The 16,550-nt window shown below is 45.2% G+C and overlaps 2 non-coding genes across 2 annotated transcripts; both read left to right on the forward strand.

Annotated features, from left to right (window-relative positions):
- The first annotated feature begins 9,834 nt into the window (after nucleotides 1-9,834).
- On the forward strand, nucleotides 9,835-9,908 carry trnan-guu (transfer RNA asparagine (anticodon GUU)). Its single transcript has one exon. It is a non-coding gene; the product is annotated as a tRNA-Asn (tRNA).
- A 440-nt stretch (nucleotides 9,909-10,348) lies between these two features.
- trnav-uac (transfer RNA valine (anticodon UAC)) lies at nucleotides 10,349-10,421 on the forward strand. Its single transcript has one exon. It is a non-coding gene; the product is annotated as a tRNA-Val (tRNA).
- Nucleotides 10,422-16,550: the final 6,129 nt, after the last annotated feature.

Raw genomic sequence — 16,550 nt, forward strand, 5'->3', positions numbered from 1 at the left:
AGTGTGAAGTGACAGCGGCCCTTCCTTCCCCAGTGGGAGTGTGAAGAGCGGCTCCTCAGTGTGAAGTGACAGCGGCCCTTCCTTCCCCAGTGGGAGTGTGAAGAGCGGCTCCTCAGTGTGAAGTGACAGCGGCCCTTCCTTCCCCAGTGAGAGTGTGAAGAGCGGCTCCTCAGTGTGAAGTGACAGCGGCCCTTCCTTCCCCAGTGGGAGTGTGAAGAGCGGCTCCTCAGTGTGAAGTGACAGCGGCCCTCCCTTCCCCAGTGTGAGTGTGAAGAGCGGCTCCTCAGTGTGAAGTGACAGCGGCCCTTCCTTCCCCAGTGGGAGTGTGAAGAGCGGCTCCTCAGTGTGAAGTGACAGCGGCCCTTCCTTCCCCAGTGGGAGTGTGAAGAGCGGCTCCTCAGTGTGAAGTGACAGCGGCCCTTCCTTCCCCAGTGGGAGTGTGAAGAGCGGCTCCTCAGTGTGAAGTGACAGCGGCCCTTCCTTCCCCAGTGGGAGTGTGAAGAGCGGCTCCTCAGTGTGAAGTGACAGCGGCCCTTCCTTCCCCAGTGGGAGTGTGAAGAGCGGCTCCTCAGTGTGAAGTGACAGCGGCCCTTCATTCCCCAGGGGGAGTGTGAAGAGCGGCTCCTCAGTGTGAAGTGACAGCGGCCCTTCCTTCCCCAGTGGGAGTGTGAAGAGCGGCTCCTCAGTGTGAAGTGACAGCGGCCCTTCCTTCCCCAGTGGGAGTGTGAAGAGCGGCTCCTCAGTGTGAAGTGACAGCGGCCCTTCCTTCCCCAGTGGGAGTGTGAAGAGCGGCTCCTCAGTGTGAAGTGACAGCGGCCCTTCCTTCCCCAGTGAGAGTGTGAAGAGCGGCTCCTCAGTGTGAAGTGACAGCGGCCCTTCCTTCCCCAGTGGGAGTGTGAAGAGCGGCTCCTCAGTGTGAAGTGACAGCGGCCCTTCCTTCCCCAGTGGGAGAGTGAAGAGCGGCTCCTCAGTGTGCAGTGACAGCGGGCCTTCCTTCCCCAGTGGGAGTGTGAAGAGCGGCTCCTCAGTGTGAAGTGACAGCGGCCCTTCCTTCCCCAGTGAGAGTGTGAAGAGCGGCTCCTCAGTGTGAAGTGACAGCGGCCCTTCCTTCCCCAGTGGGAGTGTGAAGAGCGGCTCCTCAGTGTGAGGTGACAGCGGCCCTTCCTTCCCCAGTGGGAGTGTGAAGAGCGGCTCCTCAGTGTGAAGTGACAGCGGCCCTTCCTTCCCCAGTGGGAGTGTGAAGAGCGGCTCCTCAGTGTGAAGTGACAGCGGCCCTTCCTTCCCCAGTGGGAGTGTGAAGAGCGGCTCCTCAGTGTGAAGTGACAGCGGCCCTTCCTTCCCCAGTGGGAGTGTGAAGAGCGGCTCCTCAGTGTGAAGTGACAGCGGCCCTTCCTTCCCCAGTGAGAGTGTGAAGAGCGGCTCCTCAGTGTGAAGTGACAGCGGCCCTTCCTTCCCCAGTGAGAGTGTGAAGAGCGGCTCCTCAGTGTGAAGTGACAGCGGCCCTTCCTTCCCCAGTGGGAGTGTGAAGAGCGGCTCCTCAGTGTGAAGTGACAGCGGCCCTTCCTTCCCCAGTGAGAGTGTGAAGAGCGGCTCCTCAGTGTGAAGTGACAGCGGCCCTTCCTTCCCCAGTGGGAGTGTGAAGAGCGGCTCCTCAGTGTGAAGTGACAGCGGCCCTTCCTTCCCCAGTGAGAGTGTGAAGAGCGGCTCCTCAGTGTGAAGTGACAGCGGCCCTTCCTTCCCCAGTGAGAGTGTGAAGAGCGGCTCCTCAGTGTGAGGTGACAGCGGCCCTTCCTTCCCCAGTGGGAGTGTGAAGAGCGGCTCCTCAGTGTGAAGTGACAGCGGCCCTTCCTTCCCCAGTGAGAGTGTGAAGAGCGGCTCCTCAGTGTGAAGTGACAGCGGCCCTTCCTTCCCCAGTGGGAGTGTGAAGAGCGGCTCCTCAGTGTGAAGTGACAGCGGCCCTTCCTTCACCAGTGGGAGTGTGAAGAGCGGCTCCTCAGTGTGAAGTGACAGCGGCCCTTCCTTCCCCAGTGGGAGTGTGAAGAGCGGCTCCTCAGTGTGAAGTGACAGCGGCCCTTCCTTCCCCAGTGAGAGTGTGAAGAGCGGCTCCTCAGTGTGAAGTGACAGCGGCCCTTCCTTCCCCAGTGGGAGTGTGAAGAGCGGCTCCTCAGTGTGAAGTGACAGCGGCCCTTCCTTCCCCAGTGGGAGTGTGAAGAGCGGCTCCTCAGTGTGAAGTGACAGCGGCCCTTCCTTCCCCAGTGGGAGTGTGAAGAGTGGTGTGTGTGATAGATGGATAGAGAGATATATAGATAGAGAGATACATAGATAGATAGTTAAATGGATGGATGGATAGATGGATAGAAAGATATAGAGGTAGAAAGCTAGATAGATAGGTAGATGAATAGAGAGATAGATGGATGGATAGATAGATAGATCGATCGATAGATAGATAGATAGATTGATAGAGAGATAGATGGTTAGTGAGATAGATGGATCGATAGGTAGATGGAGAGATAGATAGATAGATTGATAGATAGATAAATACATTTAAAGCAGTGGAGAGACAATGATACATACGAATCGGTCGAAGGAGATTTATATTGATTTTTAATAAGCTGAAAATAACAATGGGTGTAGTTGAAAGTGATAAAGAAACATGAAATTTGTAGAAAGAGAGCAGGATAGACATATTTATAAATAGAGACAGAGTTAGCGATTGGCAGAAGTAGCGATGGAGAAGTGGAGTAATTTGGAACATTGGGAGGGGGCGGGGAGTGGGTGCACGAATCGTCCGTCTTTTTGTGACAGCTTAATTGAAATGTATTGAGTCCATTGAAGATCAATTAGCAATTGGCAGCTACAAATTGCCCGGTGCAAACTCAAATTCACCCTCGCCCCAATAAAGCTATGCTGGTAAAGAAACAACTCTATTTGAACCCAAACTGAACTGCAACAAACCAGCAAAGGCGACTTGAAAGGCATCAAGTGATGAGCTTCAGACGAAATGGACTGGGGATGTTGTACTGAATTAGGCCGACCATGGAAGGCCCTGCGGTGATATTACGTACCACGTGTTTCTCTGCTCAAATGTTGAGAAAAGACTCAAAATTAATTGAATACAACTGCAGTTCCTGAACAGGTCTTCCTCCTGCAGCTTAATATCCTCTTAACAGATCCGCCGCCTGTCAAGGTCAACCTGCTTGTCCTCTTCGGACTTTAACATTTCATTAAATGATTAGTTTTGGGGTACTGTATTCGTTTGAGGTGCTGGATTAGTTTGAGGAACAAAATTTGTTTGAGGTGCTTTATTGTTTGAGATACAGTAGTAGTTTGAGGTGCTGTATTAGTTTGAGGAACACTATTAGTTTGAGGTGCTGTATTTGTTTGAGGAACACTATTAGTTTGAGGTGCTGTATTAGTTTGAGGAATACTATTAGTTTGAGGTGCTGTATTAGTTTGAGGAACACTATTAGTTTGAGGTGCTGTATTTGTTGAGGAACACGATTGGTTTGAGGTTCTGTATTAGTTTGAGGAACACTATTAGTTTGAGGTGCTGTATTTGTTTGAGGAACACGATTGGTTTGAGGTTCTGTATTTGTTTGAGGAACACTATTAGTTTGAGGTGCTGTATTGTTTCAGGAAAACTATTTGTTTGAGGTGCTGTATTTGTTTTAGGAACACTATTAGTTTGAGGTGCTGTATTTGTTTGAGGAACACTATTAGTTTGAGGTGCTGTATTAGTTTGAGGAACACTATTAGTTTGAGGTGCTGTATTTGTTTGAGGAACACTATTAGTTTGAGGTGCTGTATTAGTTTGAGGAACACTATTAGTTTGAGGTGCTGTATTTGTTTGAGGAGCACTATTAGTTTGAGGTGCTGTATTTGTTTGAGGAACACTATCAGTTTGAGGTGCTGTATTTGTTTGAGGAACACTATTAGTTTGAGGTGCTGTATTAGTTTGAGGAACACTATTTGTTTGAGGTGCTGTATTTGTTTGAGGAACACTATTAGTTTGAGGTGCTGTATTTGTTTGAGGAACACTATTAGTTTGAGGTGTTGTATTTGTTTGAGGAACACTATTAGTTTGAGGTGCTGTCTTTGTTTGAGGAACACTATTAGTTTGAGGTGTTGTATTTGTTTGAGGAACACTATTAGTTTGAGGTGCTGGATTAGTTTGAGGAACACTATTAGTTTGAGGTGCTGTATTAGTTTGAGGAACACTATTAGTTTGAGGTGCTGGATTAGTTTGAGGAGCACTATTAGTTTGAGGTGCTGGATTAGTTTGAGGAACACTATTAGTTTGAGGTACTGTATTGTTTGAGGTACACTATTAGTTTGAGGTGCTGGATTAGTTTGAGGAACACTATTAGTTTGAGGTGCTGAATTTGTTTGAGGTACTGTATTAGTTTGAGGTACTATATTAGTTTGAGGTACTATATTATTTTGAGGTGCTCTATTTGTTTGAGGAACACTATTAGTTTGAAGTGCTGTATGAGTTTGAGGTGCTGCCTTCGTTTGAGGTGCTGTATTACATTAAGGTGTTTTATTCGTTTGAGGTGCTCTATTAGTTTGAGGTGCTGTATTAGTTTGAGGTGCTGTATTATTTTAAGGTGCTGTATCAGTTTGAGGTGTTGTATTCGTTTTAGGTGCTCTATTAGTTTGAGATGCTCTATTACTTTGAGGTGCTGTATTAGTTTGATGTGTTGTAGTAGTTTGAGGTGTTGCAGTAGTTTGTGGTATTATATTATTTTCAGGTTCTGTATCGGTTTGAGGTGCTGTTTTAGATTAAGGTGTTGTCTTCGTTTGAAGTACTGTATTAGTTTGAGGTACTGTATTAGTTAGAGATACTGTATTAGTTTGAGATGCTGTTTTAGTTTGAGGTATTATATTAGTTTCAGTTGCTGTATCGCTTTGAGGTACTGTATTAGTTTAAGGTACTGCATTAGATTGAGGTATTATATTAGTTTCAAATTCACTATCCATTTGAGGTACTGTATTCGTTTGAGGTACTGTTTTAGTTTGAGAAGCTCCATCAGTTTGAGGTGTTATATTAGTTTGGGGTATCTGTATTGTAAGGAAGGTGTTAGTCTTTATATTGAAGGAATATTGATCTATAGCTTTTGCCTCTTAATTAAGGAACTATAGATCTCTGTTGGGAGAATGAAACTACAATCATAAGACAGATTTGCTTCATTTTATATGCATGCATATGTTTAATATAGCGACCGGTAGATTCTGAAGTCCAGAAACTCTTGGATTGTAGCTGATATCAGAATACTCATAAGTATAATTATCCTTTTGATATAAACAATTCTCTGACCATCATAGCAAGGCCTTTAAATCATTCAGAGCTGGTGTGTATGTGTGTCAGACAGCATTGTGTGTTATTCGTCTCACCAGCTTCACAGGGAAGCAGGAGAGGTGTGACATCTGTATGATTGCTACGTATCATTCCAAGCTGATGCAGCGGGAAAGGGCTGCACTGGTGAGAGATAAACACCATTCTGCCATCTGGTCAATGGACAAGGCCATATGTTTGAACTAACAAGTTCAAAAGTTATAGTTATAATTAATGCCGAAAGCAGAACACCTGGCTGTGCGGAAGGATTCTGTTTGCACCACAAGGCGACATCTAGTGGAGGAGTGTAGTGAGGTGAAGAGGGAAGTGATACTCTGATAACATGGACAATGCTGGAAACCCTCAGCAGGTCAGGCAGAATCTGTGGAGAGAGTAACAGAGTTAATGTTTCAGGTCAATGACCTTTCATCAGAACCAAGTTGGGCAGTTGTGTTAGGTAATAGTATGAAACATAGGAATTGTTTCACTCATGTGAGGTGATTTGGGTACTTTTCTGTCTTTGGACGTTCAAGATCAAAAGTAAAATAAGGGCTCGTCCGGGATCTCTCACATATTTGGACAAACAACCCCGAAGCGAGAATCATAACCCGAGACCAACGTGCCCATTGGCAAAAGCCAATGCACTCAAAAGCCAGCCATCGTAAAACCCATTTTGGTGGCTATCCTTGATAAGCAATTATGAGGACAGGTTGCATAGACTAGACTTGCATTCCCTTGAGTATAGAATATTAAGGGGTCATCTAATTGAGGTGTTTAAGATGATTAAAGGATTTGACAGGGCAGATAGAGCCTATTTTCTCTGGTGGGGAAAGTCCAGAACAAGGGGGTGTAACCTTAAAATTAGAGCTCGGCTGTTCAGGGGTGATGTCAGGAAGCACTTCTTCACACAAAGGGGAGTGGAAATCTGGAACACTCACCCCCAAAAAGCTGTTGAGGCCGGGGGTCAATTGAACATTTCAAAACTGAGATTGATTGATTTTGGGGCTAATTCGGGAGTTTAATGACTTTGACATTTTTCCCTGTGACTTGTATAGTTTCGATCGATGAAATGTTCGTGAAAAGAGTCAGTGTAAAGAGAGTCAACAGTTCATGAACTGTTCATGATATTTCAGCGGTTCATGTTTTCCCGAGACACTTCCTTCAGACCTGAGACCGAAAAGTTTGTCCTTTCCGTAGTGTAGCGGTTATCATGTTCACCAGTTACATGCAGAAATTCCCCGATTTGACCTCGGAGGGAAACATTTTGTTGGGACTTGCTCCCCATAAACCTCCAGGGTCGAGTTTGTTCAAGCGTGAAAGGGGCGACAATCCTTTTTAAATTTAACAGCGGCTGCACCGGATTCCTTGTATAATAAGCACTAAACATTTTTAAGCAGACTCCTAAAATACAGTATGTAAAATGGGAAGGGATAAAAGTTCATGACATGCAAAGCACAAAGATTTATTGACGTTTTAATTGTCACTTGGCAAACAAGTTAGCATTTCCTTCAGTGTCCAACAGAACGTATTAATGGCGATTAAAGAAAACATGAAATGTCTCACAGACTTGAATTATTTTTGTGCAATGAACTATTCCCAACCACAAGGGAACATTGCATCAAATATATATATTTAAGGATATAATAAGTTTTTATACATATATAATCTATGCCATCAGCAGACCTCGTGGAGAAACGGTAGCGCGTCTGACTTCAGTGTCGAAATCACTATTTATCTTACCATTCATATCAGCCTGGATAATTTCGGAATCACTGCTTTTTAATAATAAACGGAACTTTGGTCACTAGTTCATTGTTCATTGCTCCCTGTCATTGATAACGACAGCAAAACCGGCAAAACCGGAGAACAAAATATTAAACAAGCGAAACAAATACTGAGCAAAATTAATCGCAATGTTTGGGGGGAAGTGCAGCTGAAATGCAGAAGATCTGAATGGAATTATCAATGATTGAGCGAAATACATTGCTCGACTTGTTACTCGATTGCCTTCGACACCATGGAATTCAGGAGAACCTGTTTCATGGTTTGCACTGAACCCTTGGAGCGGAGCCAACAGCCGGCTCGCTGCAACAACAGACAAGGAAGTAACAGTTTCCTCAGGTTTGGCGAGCTCAGTCGTTGGAGTCATTCACCTCGGGATCGTGGGTGCGAGTTGCAACTTTTACGCTGCCCTCATGAGCGGACCCCAGCGCTCCATTTTCGCTGAAATTGAGAATTTCTCCGCCACCTTTTTCTTGATATCACAATTGCTGCCGGTGCGAGGGAAAACGGCCCTCCGCTTCACTGTGAGTGCAAGAGACAAGTCTGGAGGTGCCGCGTGGCGTCCAAAGAATGTCAAAACTTTGAAAGAAGAGTTAGCGATTCAGGTACACAAACCTCGCTGGTGGGCAAGAGATTTTTTTTTTGCCAGAGGTTCCAGCCTTGCCTTCATCTCTTGCCCTTTGCGAGGCACTTGTTCCGGTTTAAATTTACAAACTGGGTGAGTTGGTGATCGTGGGGACTGCAGGAGACTCAGCGGCCCCGGGTGAGACACAGAAAAATCCGCCCAAGCCCTGTCCCAATGTACGTATGTGGAAGTAAAGACGGGAGGGAACGGTGTGACGCTCCAGTCAAACCGCCTGTCGGGGAACGCCTTGATTTTAAAATTCTCATCCTTGCTTTCAAATCCCACCAGAACCTCGCTTCCCCACCCTATCATGTGGCTACAAGAGCAGGTCAGAGGCTAGGTATTCTGCGGCGAGTGACTCACCTCCTGACTCCCCAAAGCCTTTCCACCATTTACAACGCACAAGTCAGGAGTGTGATGGAATACTCTCCACTTGCCTGGATGAGTGCAGCTCCAACAACACTCAAGAAGCTCGACACAATCCAGGACAAAGCAGCCCGCTTGATTGGCACCCCATCCACCACCCTAAACAGTCACTCCCTTCACCACTGGCACAATGTGGTTGCAGTGTGCACCATCCACAGGATGCACTGCAGCTGCAGCAACTCGCCAAGGCTTCTTCGACAGCACCTCCCAAATCCGCGACCTCTACCACCTAGAAGGACAAGGGCAGCAGGCACATGGGAATAACACCACCTGCACGTTCCCCTCCAAGTCACACACCATCCCGACTTGGAAATATATTGCCGTTCCTTCATCGTCGCTGGGTCAAAATCCTGGAACTCCCTTCCTAACGGCACTGTGGGAGAACCTTCACCACACGGACTGCAGCGTTTCAAGAAGGCGGCTCACCACCACCTTCTCAAGGGCAATTAGGGATGGGTAATAAATGCCGGCCTCGCCAGCGACGCCCACATCCCATGAACGAATAAAAAAAATCTCTGTGCTCCTCCAATTCTTGCCTCTTGCGCATCCCCGATTTTAATCGCTCCACCATTTGCGGCTGTGTCTTCAGCTGCCTAGGCCCTAAGCTCTGGAATTCCATCCTTAAACCTCTCCGCCTCTCTCTCCTTTAACACATACCTTAAAACCTAACTCTTCGACTAAGCTTTTGGTCTCCTGTCCCAATATCTCCTTATGTGGCTTAGTGTCAAGTTTTGTTCAAAAACTCTTCCTGTGAAGCACTTTGTGAGGTTTTACTGCATTAAAGGTGCTATATAAATGCAGGTTGTGTCCTCTGGTTATCGACCCTCCTGCCAATGGAAATAGCTTCTCCCCATCCATTCTATCAAAATTCCCTCATAATTTTGAACACCTCTATTAAATCTCCCCTTAACCTTTTTTTTTGCTCGAAGGAGAACAATCCCAGCTTCTCCAGTCTCTCCACATAACCCATCCCTGGACACGATGGAAGGCGGAGGGCTGCAACCAGGTTTGCAAATTATTGCCAATCGGGAGCTGGAAAAATCGAAAGGAACCGAAATGACAAAGAGCTTTGTGAATCTGCTGATACGCTTTGGGAAACGGAATTGGAGACGAATAAAGGACTGAGCAGACAGGCGGCCAAAACGCAGTTGAGTCGGCATGTCCCCCTGGAACAGTTACTCTGATGTTGTGGGTGAAATTAAGAGGTCGGAGCCATTTAAAGCGCTCCCAGTTACTGCAGATCAGGGATCAAAACCTGATAACAGCGTCAGGACGCTCAGAATACTTTTTCTTCATTCGTTCATGGGTTGTGGGCGTCACTGGCGAGGCCGGCATTTATTGCCCATCCCTGATTGCCCTTGAGAAGGTGGTGGTGAGCCGCCTTCTCGAATCGCTGGAGTCCGTGTGGTGAAGGTTCTCCCACAGTCCGACTCAATAACAGACAAAGCACCGGTGGGCGCGCCGGTTGCAGGAGAGCTGGTTGGCGGTGATATCGATGCTGTGAGCGAGACCAGACCGTTTCCATGTTTCCATAAACAATGTCCCATCCTTTATTTCTGGAAAAGTAACACTGATAGTGGACAATTGCATTTCTGTGCCTGCAACATGTAACTTTGGCTCGGTGACACGCTGCTTTAGTGTATCTTGCAAGAAAAAGCACCGGGCGGTTTCTGTGGCGCAATCGGTTAGCGCGTTCGGCTGTTAACCGAAAGGTTGGTGGTTCAAGCCCACCCAGGAACGAAAATTGCGCTTTTTTTCTTCCCACTTTCGGATTCATTGCCTCATTCTGATCGCCCTGAAGCCGGTGCCAGGTTTTAATTCCTGATCAGCAGTAACTGGGAGCACTTTAAATGGCTCCGATCTCTTCATCTCATTTCACGTTTTCTAATGTGTGATTTGGCTGCAAGAAAACACTCTGTGAACAATGTGATCTGAGCATGCCTGATTCGCCATAATTTACACTGCGGTCGGATATCAGGCACATGAAAAAAAACAGTGAAATGTTTGTGTGGGCGCGATGCTCTGAGATTCCCTGCCTGACCATCGCCACCGATCCTTCTCTGCAGCCTTCCGAAATACAGCGCAGTAAATGTATCCCTGTGAAATGAGCTCCTGGACAGTAATACGGAAATTAGTTTGGCTGAGGGGTTATATCCCTAACACGGAGTTGGCAGTATCAGGTTTCCGTAGTGTAGTGGTTATCACGTTCGCCTTACACGCGAAAAGTCCCCGGTTCGAAACCAGGCGGAAACATTTTAAAACCTTGTTCCCATTAAAAATTAGTAAATATTTAACGATTCACATTGCTGAATAATATGAACAAAGTCCATATCTCCCATCCCTGTTCATGCAGTCCGCTGAGAGCAGGCGATGAAAGCCAGCGTGATCGTGGGGGTGAAGGCTGCTTCCAATACTGTCTCATTCCCGGTGGGATCTGGCGGAGATTTGATAAGCCCCATCGATTCAACCAGGGTGGGATAAATGAAACGGTGTTTGAGAAACATTCATATAAATGATAACATCCAGGATCCTGTCTTCAGAGCGCGTGGTGCAAAGGTCTGACTCCAGATCAAAAGGCTGCGTGTTCACATCACATCGGGGTCACTGTTTCTTTCACCGCTCACATGAGACTGGATAATTCCCGAATGAAGGTTTTAATTGCTTTTTCACAAAAAAACCCAGAAGTTTGGTCTGAACCCTGACTCAGTACCGACCCAGTGGCAGGGAGGGGAGCGCCTGATACTCTCATTTATTTCATGCAACAAACTGACACGAACACTGGTATTGATTCAAAATTGACCTGCAGATGGACACACAGAGAAAAAAGACAACCACAGAAACAGACAGCAACGACTTGCATATATTACATATATATACATATTTATATATATATATATAGCGCCTTTAACGTGGTCAGACGATTTAAGCTCGGTGAACTTGCTTCAGCTTTCTGAAATGTACTTGTACATCCTTCAGAGGTCACGGGAAATATATTTTTTTCCCTTTCGAAAAAAGACGCGAAAAGCAGAGACATGTTTTGTTTTCAAAACGGCTGGAGAAATGGCGGACGATCATAAATTAGGGGTCGCCTTTGAAACATTTAAAGGCGACTACCTAAAAATCACTTAGTGCAAATTTCAAATCACGGTTACTATTTATTTAGGTCTGAAATAAATAACAATAAACATGTCAGTCAGCGCCCGCGGTGAGACGGTGATGAACTTGTATGTTGTGAAGTTCACCGCTGGGCTAAAGTTGACGCCGTTCAAAAGACGTGAACCCACTCAATGTAAAGGATGAGCTCATAACCAACAGGTCCCGTCAACGTCAAACACCTCCTTTCTTGTTCAATGGAGGGAGCAGAGGCGAGTACATCATCAGACGCCAGCAACTTTAAGAAATGGAACAGATAAAGGCACAGATGCAAGTTCCAAATCTTTTCAATGCAAAGTTATTTCACTTTACTTAAAGTGCCGTGAGGCTGAAAACGGGTCCCAGATGATTTGCGTTCACTCGTGACTTGTTTTCCAGTGTTGGTCCGTCAGGTTTGCAATTCAATTTGTGTTGGATATTGAAGATATTTCAGGATGATTGCACAACATACCATGTGTAAAGAAACATCTTGATAACTTCAATCATCGCACACTCTACATTGACGCTGCAGAGGCCCCAGCACCCCTTTCAATATTGTTTTTTTAACTCACAGTTTTCAAAAGGGAATTGGATAAACGCTTGAATGGAAACATTTTCAGGGCTATGGGGAAACAGCAGGTGAGTGGGACTAACTGGACAGCTCTTTCAGAGAGCTGGCACAGGCACGATGGGACGAATGGCATTCGAATGGCGCTGTCCTATTCCATGATTCCATTAATAGATCAATTTCCGCCTTTCACTGAGCCTCCCTATATGGTGCACAGTAATCGTGTCCCTGTGAAATGAATCTGAACAGTAATACGGAAATTAGCGTGGGTGAGCGGTTTGAAACTCTGGTTAGGCACCTAACAGGAAATTTCCCCACTTAGTTTGATGAGATTATCAATTATCTCCCCCCCTTTCGATCTTAAATGTCTTTATATTTTTTTGATCTCTTCTTCCACTGTCATGCACTCAATGCTGGTCTCCCTGGTAAATACTGAAGAAAAGTGATTATTTAATATTTCTGCCATTTCGCTGTCATTGCCTGTGAGTTTGTCGTGTGTATCCCTTAGTGACCCTATTCCGATCCTAAACTTTCTTTGGCTGTTGATGTGTCCAGAATACTTTGCTTTTTTTGATATTCCTTTTTGCCTTTCTAATGGTTCTTTAGACTTCTTTCCCAGTCTTTTCACATTCCCCCTCTCCTTTATTGTCCAGTGTGGGCCTTTTTCTTTCGTTTCAATTTTGCCCTTATTTCTTTATTCATCCCTGGTGTGTCATTTCTGGCTAGTTTGTTCTTACTTTTTAGTGGGATATATTTCTCCTGGACTCTATTGTTCACCGTTTTAAATGTTTCCCACTGCTGTTCTATTTCTTTGTCCAGGTCATTAATATGTCAACCATTTCACCGTTCGAAACTTCTCAAGTCACATATCCATGACAAAGCCAGTTGCTTTTGCGGGAGGAGCAAATCGACTTGGCAGGAAAATCAGCTGCAGCCCAATCCACAAATAAAATATTTCCACGTAACAGTAAAGATAACAAATGTCAGAAGTGGGATTCGAACCCACGCCTCCAGAAGAAACTGCGACCTTAGACCGCTCGGCCATCCTGACGACCGATTTCATGTTTCATTCTGCATCATTTCTGCACTGTTGGCCAGTGAAAGCATCATAAAAGTTTAAAATGGCACTCGCCGAAAGTGGGGCTCGAACCCACGATTAAGAGCTTCGTGCTCTGTCCGACTGAGCTTGCCGGGCCTGAGTATTGTTCACCGCCTGATCTGTCGTTGCAGCAAGCAGGAGAAAGACTCCATTTCGAATTATTGCTATCAATTCTGAGGGATCGGATGAACTGTCACTTCGAAAGTCACGGATTAATCAAGGGCAGTCAACATGGATTTGTCAAGGGGAGGTCGTGTCTGACTAACCTGATTGAATTTTTCGAGGAGGTGACAAGAAGGATCAATGAGGGTAGCGCAATTGATGTAGTCTACGTGGATTTTAGCAAGCCTTTTGAAAAGTTCCCACATGGCAGATTGGTCAAAAAAGTAAAGGCCCATGGGATACAAGGGAATGCGGCTTGTTGGATCCAAAATTGGCTCAGTGGCAGGAAGTTAATGGCCGACGGGTGTTTTTGCGGCTGGAAGGCTGTTTCCAGTGGGGTGCCGCAGGGCTCGGTACTTGGTCCTTTGATTTTTGTGGTATCCATGAACGATTTGGACTTAAACGTAGGGGGCATGATGAAGACATTTGCGGGTGACACAAAAATAGGCCGTGTGGTTGATAGCGAGGAGGAAAGCTGTAGACTGTGGGGGTTCAGGCATTTTTCTGATAACAAAGCACTCAATCTATCTCTGAACGAATCTTGAACGAATACGTGTGTTTGACCCGGCACAGGCACGATGGGCCGAATGATCTCCTCTTGTGGACTAACATAATACGATGATACCAAGTGTTATCAGATGGAAAAGCAACACATTCCAAATAAGAGCAGAGAGAGGAAACTAGTCTAACAGCGTAACAGCACGGTGAGATATTGTATTTGAGAAGGATGAGGAGGGTTAGTTTTTCATGGTGGTCGTCACATGGGGTATCATTTGTGACTTTGATAAGGACCATTTCATGCTGCGACAGTCTCTGGTACTGTGTGTGAGTGTGGGATTCATTCTGTATCTGTCTGTCTCTGGTACTGTGTGTGAGTGTGGGATTCATTCTGTATCTGTCAGTCTCTGGTACTGTGTGTGAGTGTGGGATTCATTCTGTATCTGTCAGTCTGTGGTACTGTGTGTGAGTGTGGGATTCATTCTGTATCTGTCAGTCTCTGGTACTGTGTGTGAGTGTGGGATTCATTCTGTATCTGTCAGTCTCTGGTACTGTGTGTGAGTGTGGGATTCATTCTGTATCTGTCAGTCTCTGGTACTGTGTGTGAGTGTGGGATTCATTCTGTATCTGTCTGTCTCTGGTACTGTGTGTGAGTGTGGGGTTCATTCTGCATCTGTCAGTCTCTGGTACTGTGTGTGAGTGTGGGATTCATTCTGTATCTGTCAGTCTCTGGTACTGTGTGTGAGTGTGGGATTCATTCTGTATCTGTCAGTCTCTGGTACTGTGTGTGAGTGTGGGATTCATTCTTTATCTTTCAGTCTCTGGTACTGTGTGTGAGTGTGGGATTCATTCTGTATCTGTCAGTCTCTGGTACTGTGTGTGAGTGTGGGATTCATCTGTATCTGTCACTCTCTGATACTGTGTGTGAGTTTGGAATTGATTCTGTATCTTGTCAGCAGTGTGTGTGAGAGTTTGTGATTAATTCCTTATATAAAACTGTGTGTTAGTGTGGGAATCTTTCGGTATCTGTCAGTCTCTGGTACTCCATGTGTGTGTGGGATTCATTCTGTATATACAGTCTCCAGTACTGTATGTGGGAGTTGAATTCATCCTAGATATGCAGTTACTCATACTGCATGTGATTGTGGGATTCATTCTGTATATACAGTCTCCAGTACTGTATGTGGGAGTTGAATTCATCCTAAATATGCAGTTACTCATAATGCATGTTAGTGTGGGATTCATACTGTACCTGTCAGTCTCTGGCACTGTGTGTGAGTGTGGGATTAACTGTGTGTCTGTCAGTCTCTTGTACTGTATGTGAGTTTGGGATTCCTTCTGCATCTATGAGAGTTGGAGTCATTCTGTGTCTCTGTGTCTCTGGTACTGTCTCTGAATGTGAGATTCATTCTGTATCTGTACGTAATTATTCTGTACAGATTACATTATGGCGTTCAATATTGTAGCTTTAATATCTCGATGTTTAAATAGTTTTACTCATTGTTTAATTGGTAAATATGGACATACTTTAGGATATGATGCTGCAGGTTTTAATCCGACAATTTGTGTGCTTTTTGGAGTACTATTAAATCTGTATCTCTGTGAGTACTGTTGTGGATATTAATGTATCTTTCAAACTGATAAGGTGACATTTTTGAATTGGTATGTAATGTGTAGATCAGTCTGTAGAAATAGAATTGACACCGTATCTTTCAATCTAATATTGTATGAGATTTTTGGACTGGTATGTAATGTGTATCTCAGTCTGCACTAATAGAATTGACAATCTATCTTTAAATCTCATTCTACGAGTACATTCTGAACAAGTATCTAATTTGTTTCTCAGGTTTACTATCTTTCAATATTTCTCAATCTGATACTCGACCTGAGTTTTGGACTTGTGTGCAATTTGTATCATATGATACACTTTTCGAATGGATATTGCATGTATTAAAGTCATGTGTGAGAGTTCTGGGCTAGTATTCAATTTGAATCTCGGGGTACATTATTGGGATTCATTCTGTACCTTTGAATCGGGTACCATGTGTGATTTCTATCTGGTATTTAATTCGTAGCTAATTTTGCTCTATTGTGAGATTGACACAGTGCCTTTCACTCTGAGAGTGTGATTTTGGACTGGGATTTTTGTATCTACCTGTCAGCAGGACTGAGTTAGGGGAAATGGAACAGTGCCAGCCTCACCTACTCTGCTTGACTGTTGGATTGAAAATGTGTCTCTGGAAATTGTGATCAGTGTGGGACTGACTACTTCTGCTGTCTGAGACTGTGGAACTGATGACCTGTCTGTGTCTCTGTGCTCTGTGAGTGATAATATACCGACTGTGTGTGAGAAGGAGCTGGCTGCATTGTTCCTTCTGCCTCGGATGGAGGAAGCATCACATTTATTCTGGATTGTTCCAGGGTTTGCCTGGAGAAAGAAAACTATCTCTTGTTACTCAGGAACACGTGAGGTAGAAAATACAGAAGTGATCAGTTTAATATCTCTGTTAATGATCAGTTTGAATATCCACAAATGAAATCCAGTGATACAAACAGTGTCAGTGTCTGACTCCACTGCAGTACTGCAGCACTCAGCTTCTGCATACCTGGTGTGTTGGGCTGTTTTACAACAATTTAATGACATCCAGACACGGCCCAACCCCTGCACCGATCCATGAATGGGACGACCCGATGGGGCAGGGATCTTTGTACAGGTCAGGTTTCTAATCCCCTCTCCCATGGGACTAACCGTTCAACCGAAACCAAACAGCCGCTGTTTAAAATGTGAGCTTCACACTTCTCAGCTGAAGCCTGCAATAGATGCTCTTTGTATAACTCCCCACATCCTTACTGTCCGGCTCTGTTTCCACTCTTCACTATCCAATCACAATAAATAGGGTGAGGCTGGAAATAAACCAGGGCC

The sequence above is a fragment of the Heptranchias perlo genome, unplaced genomic scaffold (assembly GCF_035084215.1).
Source record: "Heptranchias perlo isolate sHepPer1 unplaced genomic scaffold, sHepPer1.hap1 HAP1_SCAFFOLD_47, whole genome shotgun sequence".
Lineage (NCBI taxonomy): Eukaryota > Metazoa > Chordata > Chondrichthyes > Hexanchiformes > Hexanchidae > Heptranchias > Heptranchias perlo.